Source organism: Oncorhynchus clarkii, chromosome 20, assembly GCF_045791955.1.
Source record: "Oncorhynchus clarkii lewisi isolate Uvic-CL-2024 chromosome 20, UVic_Ocla_1.0, whole genome shotgun sequence".
Taxonomy (NCBI): domain Eukaryota; kingdom Metazoa; phylum Chordata; class Actinopteri; order Salmoniformes; family Salmonidae; genus Oncorhynchus; species Oncorhynchus clarkii.
Window position 1 is genome coordinate 62,317,667 of NC_092166.1, and position 15,136 is coordinate 62,332,802.

Genomic DNA, 15,136 nt, shown 5'->3' on the forward strand with positions numbered 1-15,136 from the left:
AGCGAACTTGATAATGGTGTTGGAGTTGTGCCTGGCCACACAGTTGTGGGTGAATAGGGAGTACAGGAGGGGACTAAGAACACACCCCTGTGTTAAGGGTCACCGTGGCGGAGGTGATCTTGCCTCCTGTGATCTTGAGTCAGGAAGTCCAGGATCCAGTGGCAGAGGGAGGTGTTCAGACCCAGATTCCTAAGCTTGGTGAACAGCTTGGATGGGACAATGATGTTGAACCCTGAGCTGTAGGCAATGAACAGCATTCTCACATAGGCATTCTTCTGGAGAGCAATTTAGATTGCGTCGTCTATGGCTCTGTGTTGGCGGTATGCAAATTGGAGTGGGTCTAGGGTGGCTGGGATGGTGGAGTTAATGTCATAATTTAGTGCCATAACCAGCCTCTCAAAGCATGAAGCCTTAGAGTTCTTAGGAACAGGAATGATTGTGGTCATTTTAAAACATGAGGGGATTACACACTGGGACAAGGATAGGTTAAAAATTCTGTGCATGCTCTGAGAACGCTCTCTGGAATACCATCGGGACCCGCGGCCTTGCAGGTTGTTGACCTGATTAAAATCCCTTCTCACGTCGGCCTCGGAAAGCGAGACCACCCAATCTTCTGGGTCGGTGACGGCGTGTGTGTGTGTGTGTGTGTGTGTGTGTGTGTGTGTGTGTGTGTGTGTGTGTGTGTGTGTGAGATGCTGTCATCCATCTGGTCACTGTCAGCTGGTACATCGGGTCTCTGGCACATCGGGTCTCTGGCACATCTGTTCTCTAGGATCTCTTTCAAAGTTATGGTGTGAAAACAAAGAATCTCATGAGGTTATTGAAATAAGTCCTTTAATATCAGACATCATTTACATAATGTAAACAATATGTTACTTACCACGCAAACTATGAAGTTTCACCTCAACATATTCTCACAGACTTCTGTTCAATGTACTCACTGGGAATGAAGAACATGGTAGGGAGGTAATGGGTATTGTATCTGGAGATGCTTCCGTTGTCAGATTGTCTCTGCTGTAGTTGTAGAGCTCCTTCACGTTTCTAATCAGGACTTGGCCAAACTTCACTGATGCGGTGGCATGGCTCTTGATTACTGCATTTTTCCCATCACTGGCACCTTTACCATGCCTGGAGCCAGAATAGCTGTGTTGATAGGGGAAATAAAAATCAGACACAGCATAGCTAACATCAGATAGACAGTACCAGTCAAAAGTTTGGACACACCTACTCATTCAAGGGTTTTTCTTTATTTGTACTATTTTCTACATTGTAACACATACAGAATCATGGCTAGGCTACCCTGGGGCGGCTTTTTTCCGGATGCACCAAACAATCGGAAAGGGGATTCATCAGAGAAAATGACTTTACCCCAGTCCTCAGCAGTCCAATCCCTGTACCTTTTGCAGAATATCAGTCTGTCCCCAATGTTTTTCCTGGAGAGAAGTGGCTTCTTTGCTGCCCTTTTGACACCAGGCCATCCTCCAAAAGTCTTCACCTCACTGTGCGTGCAGATGCACTCACACCTGCCTGCTGCCATTCCTGAGCAAGCTCTGTACTGGTGGTGCCCTGATCCCGCAGCTGAATCAACTTTAGGAGTCTGTCCTGGCGCTTACTGGACTTTCTTGGGTGCCCTGAAGCCTTCTTCACAACAATTGAACCGCTCTCCTTGAAGTTCTTGATGATCCGATAAATGGTTGATTTAGGTGCAATCTTACTGGCAGCAATATCCTTGCCTGTGAAGCCCTTTTTGTGCAAAGCAATGATGACGGCACATGTTTCCTTGCAGGTAACCATGGCTGACAGAGGAAGAACAATGATTCCAAGCACCACCCTCCTTTTGAAGCATCCAGTCTGTTATTCAAACTCAATCAGCATGAGTGATCTCCAGCCTTGTCCTCGTCAACACTCACACCTGTGTTAACGAAAGAATCACTGACTTGATGTCAGTTGGTCCTTTTGTGGCAGGGCTGAAATGCAGTGGAAATGTTTTTGGGGGGATTCAGTTCATTTGCATGACAAAGAGGGACTTTGCAATTAATTGCAATTCATCTGATCACTCTTCATCTTCTGCATTCTTTGGGAAGCACTTGCATTATATAGTATATGTTTTCCGCTGCTGCAGCTTTTCTGCCTTCTCCCTCTCTTTGCTTGAAATGTTCCTATTTTTTAGGATACTACCAGCAAGGGACATCTCATGTGTGTTTTGTTGTAGTTTCGTCCTTTGTTTAATATTTCCTAATATTTTGTAGGGTCTTTTATTCTTCATGCTGGTTCTCCAACATTGTCGTTTCACTTTTTATTTTCAGAGAGGATGGGACTCGTTCATCTACTTATTGCATCTTATGCTAGCATGTATGACACTTTTTTGGGGGGACATTATCCAACTTTGAACCTGTAAAATTGTAAAATAGAATTTGATTGTAAATACAACACACAAAATCCTATTAAATGCATTAAAAATGTAATTTTTAAACTGTCTAACAATGTATTCAGGCAGGCTATATAAAATAATAATAATAATAATATAGATTCATAAATAAATGACGACAAGTAGGCCTATGTAAAATTAAAGAAATGTTTTCAGGTTTTCCCTACAGAAATCACACTTTTATAGAAAAACTACAAAATTGGAGGTTCTATTTCCACAATAATGCTTAAACTACACCAGTAGACCACTTTTGAGTAAAACCGTTGTGTTGTTGTTGTTGCTGTAATTCCTCTTTAATTCCACTTTACGCCTCTCAATGGACCGTTGTGTTTGGCTAAAATGTTTCTTTATGCTACTAGACATGTGATGAGAGTGTTTGCAAAACAAACAAACACCCAAACGATTGATACAAACCAACATGATATCATTCTCCCAGGCATAGGCTTTCTTTGCATTCAACATTTAATTCTGAAAGTTTTTTGAGAAAGACGTTAGAAATGCATGTTTTGTATACACATTGCAATCATGTTGCACATGATGATGGCTCTACATAGCACACTCACTCACTGTCCCATCACTCATAAACTTTCACTCATAAACTAGACACGATCCCTGCTTAATGTAACAAATCAGCCGTAAGTCAAACAGAAAACTAGGCTACAGCTGTCATTGTAATCTTACCTCAGGAATAAATGTAGGCTATTTATCTTGACCCCCTTACAACATAGACATACAAAAAAATCTTTTGATCCTCTAGATCAACGTTCATTCCCGCACGTTGGCTGTTGTTTAATCGCGTGCGGTGTCACATGAGCTCTTCATCACTTGACTGACATTCAGAAAATCCTTTCCTGAACCAGCTGATGTAGCGCAACAATGTCTCATCCTACTAAACAGCTAACATCAAATGTAAATCATACAACTACAGTATTATGGATAATTATTGAAGAACTCTGTTAATGATAGTATGGATTTTTGTTTTATTAATCATGTTAAAGTTACTCTTTGATTTTGCAACAGACATTATTTTGGATATGTGTTCCAATGAAAACTATTTTCACACCTTTCACACTGTAACATGCAACCTGGTCTCAGAGTATTTTATATTATTTCAACAGCAATGTCCAGGAATTTCACAGGATCAAGTTCAATGTGTAATTCAAATGTTAAATGCTTAGTATATGATTTCACGACAAATGTCACATGACAAAGTTGTGAAGCATTAAAAAGGGTTTAAACATAGGTTTTGATTCAACTCATGAATTATATTCAATGTATCTATGTTCCCCGTTTATATTGTAATGTATTCACGTGAAAACAAATGGAAAATTATTATTAATGACTCTGTAACAGCTCCAAACAGTTGCCCACTACAATAAATAATTACTGGTACCCTAGTTTATAGAAAGACCCATGTCCACCTATGGTGTTTACATGTTGACATGTCCCTGTGGTCTGTCCAGGGAAACCCCACAGAAGCCTTAAGACCTGTATCAGTGAGCACCGCAACAATATACAGGCCATTGAGACAAAAAAAAATCAATTTTGCACAAGCTGGACATTCTATTAGCTTGATGAGATACATTGGAATAGAAATGGTCAAGATGTCATGCAGGGGAGGGGACATTGAGAGGAAACTACTTCAAAGGGAGTCTTTATCCACAGGCTCAACACACTGTCTCCTCTTGGTCTTAATGAGGAGTTTGACTTGAAACCGTTTCTATAGTTCTAAAATACTGTTTTTACCATAATTGAATATTGTGTGTATTTATATATGTATTACTGTACATATCTATCACATTCCTCATGTTTGGTTATATACAGTATTTTGACATATTGAATATTGATATTGTGTACCGATATTATATATTTTTACTTCCTGTATCAGGTGATGTCACTAAGGACTGCCCCTACATATATAGTACCTTCCACCACCACCACCTGGGATATGGATGCCTAATGAAGACCTAAGGGTTGAAAAGTTGTAACAATAAACTACGCATATTTGGTTAGTATAGACCCTACTGAGTATTTTCCTCTCCACTTGAGCTGAGAGAGGCAGAAAAGTTCTCTCTACAAGCCAATATAAAGTATATCCAGTCTTTTACAGTGTATTGCATTGGGGGCTATATGGGCGACAGCAGGCCGTGCGACACGGCCCCCCCTAAAAAAAATACAATATTTGGTTAGTAGAAACCCCCCTGAGTATTTTCCACCCCACTTTAGCTGAGAGGGGAATATATATTTTTTATTCTCTACAACCTAATATGTATCCCATATACAGTGTATTGCATTGCAGTGAAGTGAGAAGGTGGAGTAAGGAGTCACCACCACTCTGTATTAAACCAGTTGCTCAGCACAAGAGACCAATCTATGTTTTGCAGACTCTATTGAGTAATTCCAAAAACATATATTTGTATTTTATTAAAAGTATATTTCTTTAAAGCTGCAATATATAACTTTTTGGGTGACCCTACCAAATTCACATAGAAATGTGAGTTATAGAGCGGCCATTCTATTTGAAAGCATTTCTAATAAGCAGTGGATCTGTTCTATGTGTATTATCTCTTATCTTTCCGTTCTTAAATGTTGTTTTTGCGTCTTTTACTTTCGGTTTTGTACACCCGCTTCAAACAGCTGAAAATACAATAGTTTTGCTTATGGAAAATATATTTCACAGCGGTTTAGATGGTACAATGATGGGACTTGTATTTTTTTTACAAAAAAATCTGCGATTATCTGCCAGCATAATATCCTCATGCTCGGAGAACGGTAATACAATACCATCGGTTCACATCTGGGCGGTAACAGCGTACATACCCCCAGAAAAAAAAGTATTCATTCCGAGTCTTTTTGGTGAGCCGGCTCATTTGGCTCTGTTCAGATAAAAAAAAGCCAGCTCATTTGGCTCCCAAACGTCTTTTCGTTCAAAATGCTTAAAAATCGAACTAGAACCATAAAAAAAATAAGATTTCCAATGTAATGCCCCAAAGGTAGGCTACCATTATGTAAGATCGGTGGTCATGCGTGGTCAAATACATTTTTACCTGGTCGAACAAATATTTTATGCACTGAAAAAAATCAGCGTTGACCTGATTGACACACTACCCCCACTCTCTCTTGTTTCTGCAGTGCGAATTCGCCCTCTTTAGATAATTATTTTGTTACTTATCTGCAGAAAAACGTTTTGAGCTCAAAAAGCATTAGTGGCAGTGTGCAAATCAGGGAGCCAAATAGCCGGATCTTTCACCGATGCAATTCGGTTCCCTACGTTCACTAAAAAGACCCCGTCGCGAACGACCCATCACCACCACCACCACAATCATCAATTTGCCATTATAAAGCGCAATCAATGAATAGGCTATGGCTGCATTATTAACGGTAAAGTCAAATATTCTATAATGTGCAACAACAATGAATGCACGGCGCGCAAAAGCTTTTAATCGTATGGGTATCATCATTAGAGATGCTCTTGTTTTCACCATCTACTCTCAATCTCAATGTTTTTACTGAGTTCCTTCCCTTGAGATAAACTATAGATGGTTCCATCTATAGTGGATTTTGAAGTGGATTTAACAAGTGACATCAATAAGGGATTATAGCTTCCACCTGGATTCACCTGGTCAGTCTGTCATGGAAAGAGCAGGTGTTCTTAATGTTTTGTGCACTGTGTATATTTGACATATTATGTCCTTGAAAGTTATTCATATTCTTGAATGTTAAAAAAATGCTGGTAGTAAACTTGTACATTTTGTAAGTCACCGGTCACATTCCATCTCTTTGCAACCCTTTTGGCTATAAATATGTTTCTCTTGTTGTGTTTTCATGTAGGCCTATTGTTACATTGAATCAATCATTTGTCAAATATATTGTATCGGATACTGAGCACATCTGCAATTTTTCTAGATGATGACAACATTGCAGCTTCCCCCCCAGCACCAGACACCCTGGTGTAACTTTTGACTCTAACCTCTCATTTGAAGCACACATCCGCAGCATCAGATTAAATCAAATCAAAATGTATTTGTCACATGCTTTGTAAAGAACAGGTTAGACTAACAGTCAAATGCTTAATTACGGGCCCTTCCCAACATTGCAGATAGAAAGAAAATAAAGAAATAATATAAAAGTAATAACACGTAACTTAGCAATACACGGGGTACCAAATCAAATCAAAAATCAAATCAAATGTATTTATATAGCCCTTCGTACATCAGCTGATATCTCAAAGTGCTGTACAGAAACCCAGCCTAAAATCCCAAACAGCAAGCAATGCAGATGTAGAAGCACGGTCGATGTGAAGGGTTACAAGGTAATTGAGGTAGATATGCACATACTGTATAACTAGGCTTAAGGTGACTAGGCAACAGGATAGATAATAAACAGTAGCAGTGACTGTTTTTTTGCACTAACTTTTATTTTATTTTACTCATCACATAAGCATGTGAGCATGTGAGCATGTGAGCATGTGAGCATGTGAGCATGTGATGAGTAAAATAAAAGTTCGTGCAAAAGGGGTCAATGCAGATAGTCCGGGTAGTTAAATATTTAACTATTTAGCAGTCTTATGGCTTGGGGGTAGAAGCTGTTCAGGATCCTGTTGGTTCCAGACTTGGTGCATTGGTACTGCTTGCTGTGCGGTACCGGAGAGAACAATCTGTGACTTCTATAAAGTGTCCTTTTTCCAACTGTGTAACATCGCTCGGATCAGTTCATTCTTGTCCACTGTGGAGTCAGAAGCTTATGCATGCCCTGGTAACATCTTGGCCTGTTCAATATAGGATCCAATTGAATGCGCCTACATACAGTGCCTTCAGAAAGTATTCACACCCCTAAAATTTGTCCACATTTTGTTGTGTTACAGCCTGAATTTAAAATGGATTACATTAACATTTTATCCCTGACCTACACACAATACCCCATAATGACAAAGTGGAATCATGTTTTTCGAAATGCTTACAAATGAATTAAAAGCTGAAATGTCTTGACTCAATAAGTATTCAACCCCTTTGTTATGGCAAGCCTAAATAAGTTCAGGAGTAAACACTTGCTTAACGAGTCACTTGCATGGACTCCCTCTGTGTGCAATAATAGTGTTTAACATGATTTTTGAATGACTACCTCATTAAAAACAAAACAAAAAAGTAGACATTGAATATCCCTTTGAGCATGGTTGCAAGAGAGGAAGGAAACTGCTCAGGGATTTCACCATGAGGGTGACTTTCAAACAGTTACAGAGTTGAATGACTGTGATAGGAGAAAACTGAGAATGGATCAACAACATGGTAGTTACTCCAAAATACTGACCTAATTGACAGAGTGAAAAGAAAGCCTGTACAGAATAAAACATATTCTAAACATGCATCCTGTTTGCAACAAAGCACTAAAGTAATACTGTAAAAAATGTGGCAAAGCAATTAACTTTTTGTCCTGAGTACAAAATGTTATGTTTGAGGAAAATTCAATACAACACATTACTGAGTAGCACTGTCCATATTTTCAAGCATAGTGGTGGCTGCATCATGTTATGGGAATGATTGTAATTGTTAAGGACTAGGGAGTTTTTCAGGATAAAAAAGAAACGGAATGGAGCTAAGCACTGGCAAAATCCTAGAGGAAAACCTGGTGGCAGGTAGCCTAGCAGTTAAAAGCATCGGGCCAGTAACCGAAAGGTCGCTGGTTTGAAATCCCTGAGTTGACAAGCTGAAAAAAATCTGTTGACATGCCGTTGAGCAAGGTACTTAAACCTAATTGCTCCTGTCAGTCAATCTGGATAAGAGTGTCTGCTAAATGACTGCTAAATTATTAAAATGTAAATATATATGTTCAGTTTGCTTTCCACCAGACATGAATTAAACTTTCAGATGAACAATTACTTAAGGCCAAATCTACACTGGTTGCTTACCATGAAGACAGTGAATGTTCCTGAGTGTGCTAGTTTCAGTTCTTAAATCTACTTGAAAATCAATGGCAAGACCTGAAAATGGTTGTCTACCAATGATCAACCAACTTGAAGAATTTAGAAAAATAATAATCAGCAAATGTTGCACAATCCAGGTGTTGAAAGCTCTTAGAGTCCAAAAAAGACTCACAGCTGTTATCGCTGCCAAATGTGCTTCTACAAAGTATTGACTCAGGGGTGTGAATACTTATGTAAATGACAACAAAATGTGGAATAAGTCAATGGGCATGAATTCTTTCTGAAGGCACTGTACATATGACAACCTCTAGAGAACTATTCCCCAGCACGCGCCCTTCAATTATCAGACTAAATATCCTGGTCACACCTACCACAACCCTGCGCAGCATTAGTGACAGGGCCTTCTTACATGTGGCCCTTCAGCTCTGGAACACTCTACATGTCACAGAGGCTGCTTCAATTTCATTATTTAAAACACAACTAAAGACCTACCTATTTAAGCTAGACAGGTTCAAATGTAATGTTTGACTGCCTAATTTGCTTAAAATATACAGTACCAGTCAAATGTTTTAGAACACCTACTCATTCAAGGGTTTTTCTTTGCTTTACTTAAAGCCAGTGACATATCGTTAGTAAAGACTGAAAAAAGTAGGGGGCCAAAACAGCTGCCCTGGGAAATTCCTGGTTCTACCTGGATTATGTTGGAGAGGCTTCCATTAAAGAACACCCTCTTTGTTATGTTAGATATGTAACTATTTATCCACAATATAGCAGGGAGTGTAAAGCCATAACAAATACGTTTTTCCAGCAGCAGACTAAGATCTATAATGTCAAAAGCCGCACTGAAGTCTAACAAAACAACATTTACAATCTTTTTATCATCAATTTCTCTCAGCCAATCATCAGTTATTTGTGTAAGTACTGTGCTTGTTGAATGTCCTTAAATATAAGGGCACTGAAAGACTGTTGCCAATTTGTTTACAGCAAAATAGCATTTTATCTGGTCAAACACCATTTTTTCCAAAAGTTTACTCAGGGTTGTTAACAGGCAGATTGGTTGACTTTTCCAGCCAGTAAATAGGGCTTTACTATTCTTGGGTAGCGGAATTACTTTTGCTTCCCTCAAGGCCTGAAGGAACACACTTTCTAGTAGGCTTAGATTGAAGATATGCAAATAGCAGGGGCAATATTGTCCTCTATTATCCTTAGTAATTTTCCATCAAAGTTGTCAGACCCCAGTGGCTTGTCAGTGTAGATAGACAACAATAATTGATTCACTTCTTCCACACTCACTTTCCGGAATTCAAAGTTACAGTGCTTGTCTTTCATAATTTGATCAGTTATACTTGGATGTGTAGTGTCAGCGTTTGTTGCTGGCATGTCATGCTTAAGTTTGCTAATTTTGCCAATGAAAAATCATTAAAGTAGTTGGCAATATTAGTGGGTTTTGTGATGAATGAGTCATCTGATTCAATGAATGATGGAGCTGAGTTTGCCTTTGTCATGACTGTCCTGATCAGGTCAGGTTACAGGAGACTACAACCCTACAGATTATCTCTCAACCCCAACAGAGGAGGAGAGATCTAGGGGTCTGAAGATGTGGGGGTTTTATGACCCCTCACACCCATGGTAAATCTTAGGCCACAGACAAATTCCTTTTGTCCTGTTACTATGGAGGACCAGCCTCAGAACATTAAACATGAAATAAAGGGACTTTGGTTTCATCACTATGGTTTCCGTCAGCCACAATGGTGGTCATGACGATAGATGGAATATGAAAATGTATGTCAGTTTTGTTTTGTTATTACCTCTTAAGTCTACCCCTTCCTTTTTCGAACATTCTGTTAAAAATCGCGCAACTTTTCAGCGTCCTGCTACTCATGCCAGGAATATAGTATATGCATATGATTAGTATGTGTGGATAGAAAACACTCTGAAGTTTCTAAAACTGGTTAAATCACGGCTGTGACTATAACAGATCGTGTGTTTCATTGAAAAACGCAAGAAAAACTGCTCTCTGAAAGCTAAAAATAATTTCCATAAGTCACTTTCATGGGTTGTTAAAAGGGGACAAAATTTAATATCGACCTGCATGCAATTCATACAAATTCCACACGATGTCGCCATTGTCGTCATTTTCAATTGAATTTTTTGTTGGAAAATCCAACTATCTGGATTCCGTTTCTTCCGGTCTCCACCAGGCTCTTTTCAATGTGGACATTGGCAGCCATTGATTTGCAGACGAGGAGCTATTGAATATACATCGCCCTGTAATCATTTTGAGAGATTATAAACGTTTACTAATACCTAAAGTTGGATTACAAAAGGATTTCGAAGTGTTTTGTGAAAGTTTATCGTCGACTTTTTTAATTTTAAAAAATGACGCAGCGTTTAAAAACAATGTTTTTTTCTGAATGACACAGCTTCCATAGAAAGCTTTTTTGGGTATATATGGACCGATTTAAACGAAAAAAAGACCCAATAGTGATGTTTATGGGGCATATAGGAGTGCCAAGAAAGAAGCTCGTCAAAGGTAATGAATGTTTTATATTTTATTTCTGCGTTTTGTGTTGCGCCGGCTAAGCTATATCTTTGTTTACATCGCATTCAGGCATTTTGGGGTGTTGCATGCTATCAGATAATAGCTTCTCATGCTTTCGCCGAAAAGCATTTTAAAAATCTGACTTGTTGGCTAGGTTCACAACGAGTGTAGCTTTAATTCAATACCCTGCTTGTGAATTTTGATCAAGGTTTGAGTTTTAACGAGTACATTTAGCATTTAGCGTAGCGCATTTGCATTTCCAGGTGCCTAGTTGAGACATATGCGTCTCAAGTAGAATCAAGAAGTTTTAATAGATGACGTTATTACGAAAACATTGTAACGTCAACAGTTTACCTAGTATATGTTTGATGTTTATACATTGTACGTTGTATGGAAAATGTCCAAATCAAAGAGAATGTTTTGGTAAAGATGAAATGTGAAGTTAGTTGTCTAAAATTGGATTTGAATCAAATCTAGACCTTGCCCATAACTTGGTACGCCCAGAGAAGGGCCCTAAAGGCGGTTACGCCCACTTCTGACACGAGGGTATAAAACCTGTGAGTAAAGAATTTCCAGATTAGACTACGTGACCCAAGCTGCAGCCGAGGTCTAAAAAGTAAACGAACCCAAAATGCAACGCAAGTTTGAAGAAAAATAAATATTTTTCTACCCATGAGCTGCGAGTAGCTGTGCCTAAGCCGGTGAATTCAAGTCGAACCACCTAGCCTCCATCTCCCATTGAATCGTGGTATCTACACGGTTTAATTCCTCAGCTGTGAGATCTGAACTACAGAGCTGTCTGTCCTCAGAAGAGCCCTTCCAGAACAAGGGCAAGGGAACAGACTCCTAAGCCAAAAGGACACTGATATCGTGAGGACGACCAGAGAGGTGCGCCGGAGAAGTGGGTCATTGAGCAGCCTGGACGATCCAAGCAGAGAATCCACAGAGACCTTCCCCACGTAATTACATCGTTATATTCTGACACATAAGAGCGGCAGTTTGGGGCAAGGCTAGGGTTAGAATAAGCATAGCTGACAAATTCACCCAAATGTACAGTGCCTTGCGAAAGTTTTCGGCCCCCTTGAACTTTGCGACCTTTTGCCACATTTCAGGCTTCAAACATAAAGATATAAAACTGTATTTTTTTGTGAAGAATCAACAACAAGTGGGACACAATCATGAAGTGGAACGACATTTATTGGATATTTCAAACTTTTTTAACAAATCAAAAACTGAAAAATTGGGCGTGCAAAATTATTCAGCCCCTTTACTTTCAGTGCAGCAAACTCTCTCCAGAAGTTCAGTGAGGATCTCTGAATGATCCAATGTTGACCTAAATGACTAATGATGATAAATACAATCCACCTGTGTGTAATCAATTCTCCGTATAAATGCACCTGCACTGTGATAGTTTCAGAGGTCCGTTAAAAGCGCAGAGAGCATCATGAAGAACAAGGAACACACCAGGCAGGTCCGAGATACTGTTGTGAAGAAGTTTAAAGCCGGATTTGGATACAAAAAGATTTCCCAAGCGTTAAACATCCCAAGGAGCACTGTGCAAGCGATAATATTGAAATGGAAGGAGTATCAGACCATTGCAAATCTACCAAGACCTGGCCGTCCCTCTAAACTTTCAGCTCATACAAGGAGAAGACTGATCAGAGATGCAGCCAAGAGGCCCATGATCACTCTGGATGAACTGCAGAGATCTACAGCTGAGGTGGGAGACTCTGTCCATAGGACAACAATCAGTTGTATATTGCACAAATCTGGCCTTTATGGAAGAGTGGCAAGAAGAAAGCCATTTCTTAAAGATATCCATAAAAAGTGTTGTTTAAAGTTTGCCACAAGCCACCTGGGAGACACACCAAACATGTGGAAGAAGGTGCTCTGGTCAGATGAAACCAAAATTGAACTTTTTGGCAACAATGCAAGATGTTATGTTTGGCGTAAAAGCAACACAGCTCATCACCCTGACACCATCCCCACTGTCAAACATGGTGGTGGCAGCATCATGGTTTGGGCCTGCTTTTCTTCAGCAGGGACAGGGAAGATGGTTAAAATTGATGGGAAGATGGATGGAGCCAAATACAGGACCATTCTGGAAGAAAACCTGATGGAGTCTGCAAAAGACCTGAGACTGGGATGGAGATTTGTCTTCCAACAAGACAATGATGCAAAACATAAAGCAAAATCTACAATGGAATGGTTCAAAAATAAACATATCCAGGTGTTAGAATGGCCAAGTCAAAGTCCAGACCTGAATCCAATCGAGAATCTGTGGAAAGAACTGAAAACTGCTGTTCACAAATGCTCTCCATCCAACCTCACTGAGCTCGAGCTGTTTTGCAAGGAGGAATGGGAAAAAATGTCAGTCTCTCGATGTGCAAAACTGATAGAGACATACCCCAAGCGACTTACAGCTGTAATCGCAGAAAAAGGTGGCGCTACAAAGTAATAACTTAAGGGGGCTGAATAATTTTGCACGCCCAATTTTTCAGTTTTTGATTTGTTAAAAAAGTTTGAAATATCCAATAAATGTCGTTCCACTTCATGATTGTGTCCCACTTGTTGTTGATTATTCACAAAAAAATACAGTTTTATATCTTTATGTTTGAAGCCTGAAATGTGGCAAAAGGTCGCAAAGTTCAAGGGGGCCGAATACTTTCGCAAGGCACTGTATATTTCTCTCGTGTACTTTCTCTTTTTCTCTCTCTTTTAAATCCCCATTTTGGATAACACGCGCCATAGTGTGTTGGCCCGTTATACTAAGTTCTAATCAATAGCCTAGAATGTGTTTTTGTGTATGTGTATCTTTTATCATCATTTTAGTTTTTTAGTAAATAAATACTCAACTAAGATTGGTTGTGGTACGAACTCATTGGTGAGACCCGGGTCCGTGCAGATTCCCGGATTATGCGACGTTCAGAACGAGACTGTAGAGGAAACTGATTAATTAGCGGCTGTTGTAAAATCAATATTCTGATATTCTTTGAGTTAATTTGGGAAATAGAGACTCAATAAAAACGTATTTTCCCATGGTGCCCCAGGTTAATGAGTTAATAATTGCTTAATTCAGTTAATCACGCAATTAGAAACTTTTAATCATTCGATGAGCAACAGTCGTCACATTAACTAATACAACGTCACAACACCTTTTTGCCCATAACTTAGTTTAAGGTGCTCCAAAGTTTTTTTCCTATCATTCTCTATAAAATTGATCTTTGCTTCATAGTCTAGTTTCTAAGCACACTAATTACCTTATATTTTTGCCCATTGTAAGGAAAGAGTATTTTTCCACTGACTTACGTTAACTGTTGTGAAAGACTAAACAGATGTGTTGGAAACAGGAGTTGGTCAAGGCTGGAGGAAAAAATGCTGACCGGACCCTGCATTTGGGCCTGTTTAAATTATTGTTCAATGAGATAAATTAAATATACCACAAAAATATGGTTTTGTTTAATTAATTCAGCGCCCTAGGAAATTGTTGTTGTTTTGAAGCTAATTTCATGCAATTCTACATCATGTAACATGACTCATGACATCTTATGTGTCATGAGTCAAGTATCAGTGTAGATAAACCTCTTTTTCAGAAAGTGATTAGCTCAATTGATAGCAACATAGTCACACATTAGGCACTCCCCATCACACCAAACCAGTCCCATCGCCACCCTTACCCTGGGCAGCCACTCCATCCTACTGTCCTCCTCTGTCTCCGACCTTAGAGTGTTGCTAGACACCCTCCCTCACTTTCTTCGACCACCTAAAATCTGTCTGTGAAAAATAATTATTTCACCTGAAAACATCACCCGGCTTCTTCCTACTCTCTCCAAACCTGCTCTGGAAAAGCTGTTAAACTCCCTCGTCACCTCACGACTTGATTACTATAATGCCCTCCTTGGTGGTCACCCTTCAAAAAGCTTCCACAGGCTGCAGCTTGTGCAGAACTGCCAGTGTCCTCAAAGGAACCCGGTGATCTGCCCACATCAGCCTTATTCTAGCCTCTCTCCACTGGCTGCCCAACCAATTCAGAATCAACTTCAAAATCACCCTGTTAGTCTTCAAAACCCTAGCCTTTGGTCCCCAATACCTCAGTGAACTCCTCAGCCCCAAACAGTCTTCACGGTCACTCATGACCGAGCATTCTGCTGCCTCGGCCTCCGGCTCTGGAACGAGCCCCCCCATCTCTGCATGTTCAGACCACCACTGTCTTAAAGTCTGAGCTCAAGAATCACTTCTTCAAACT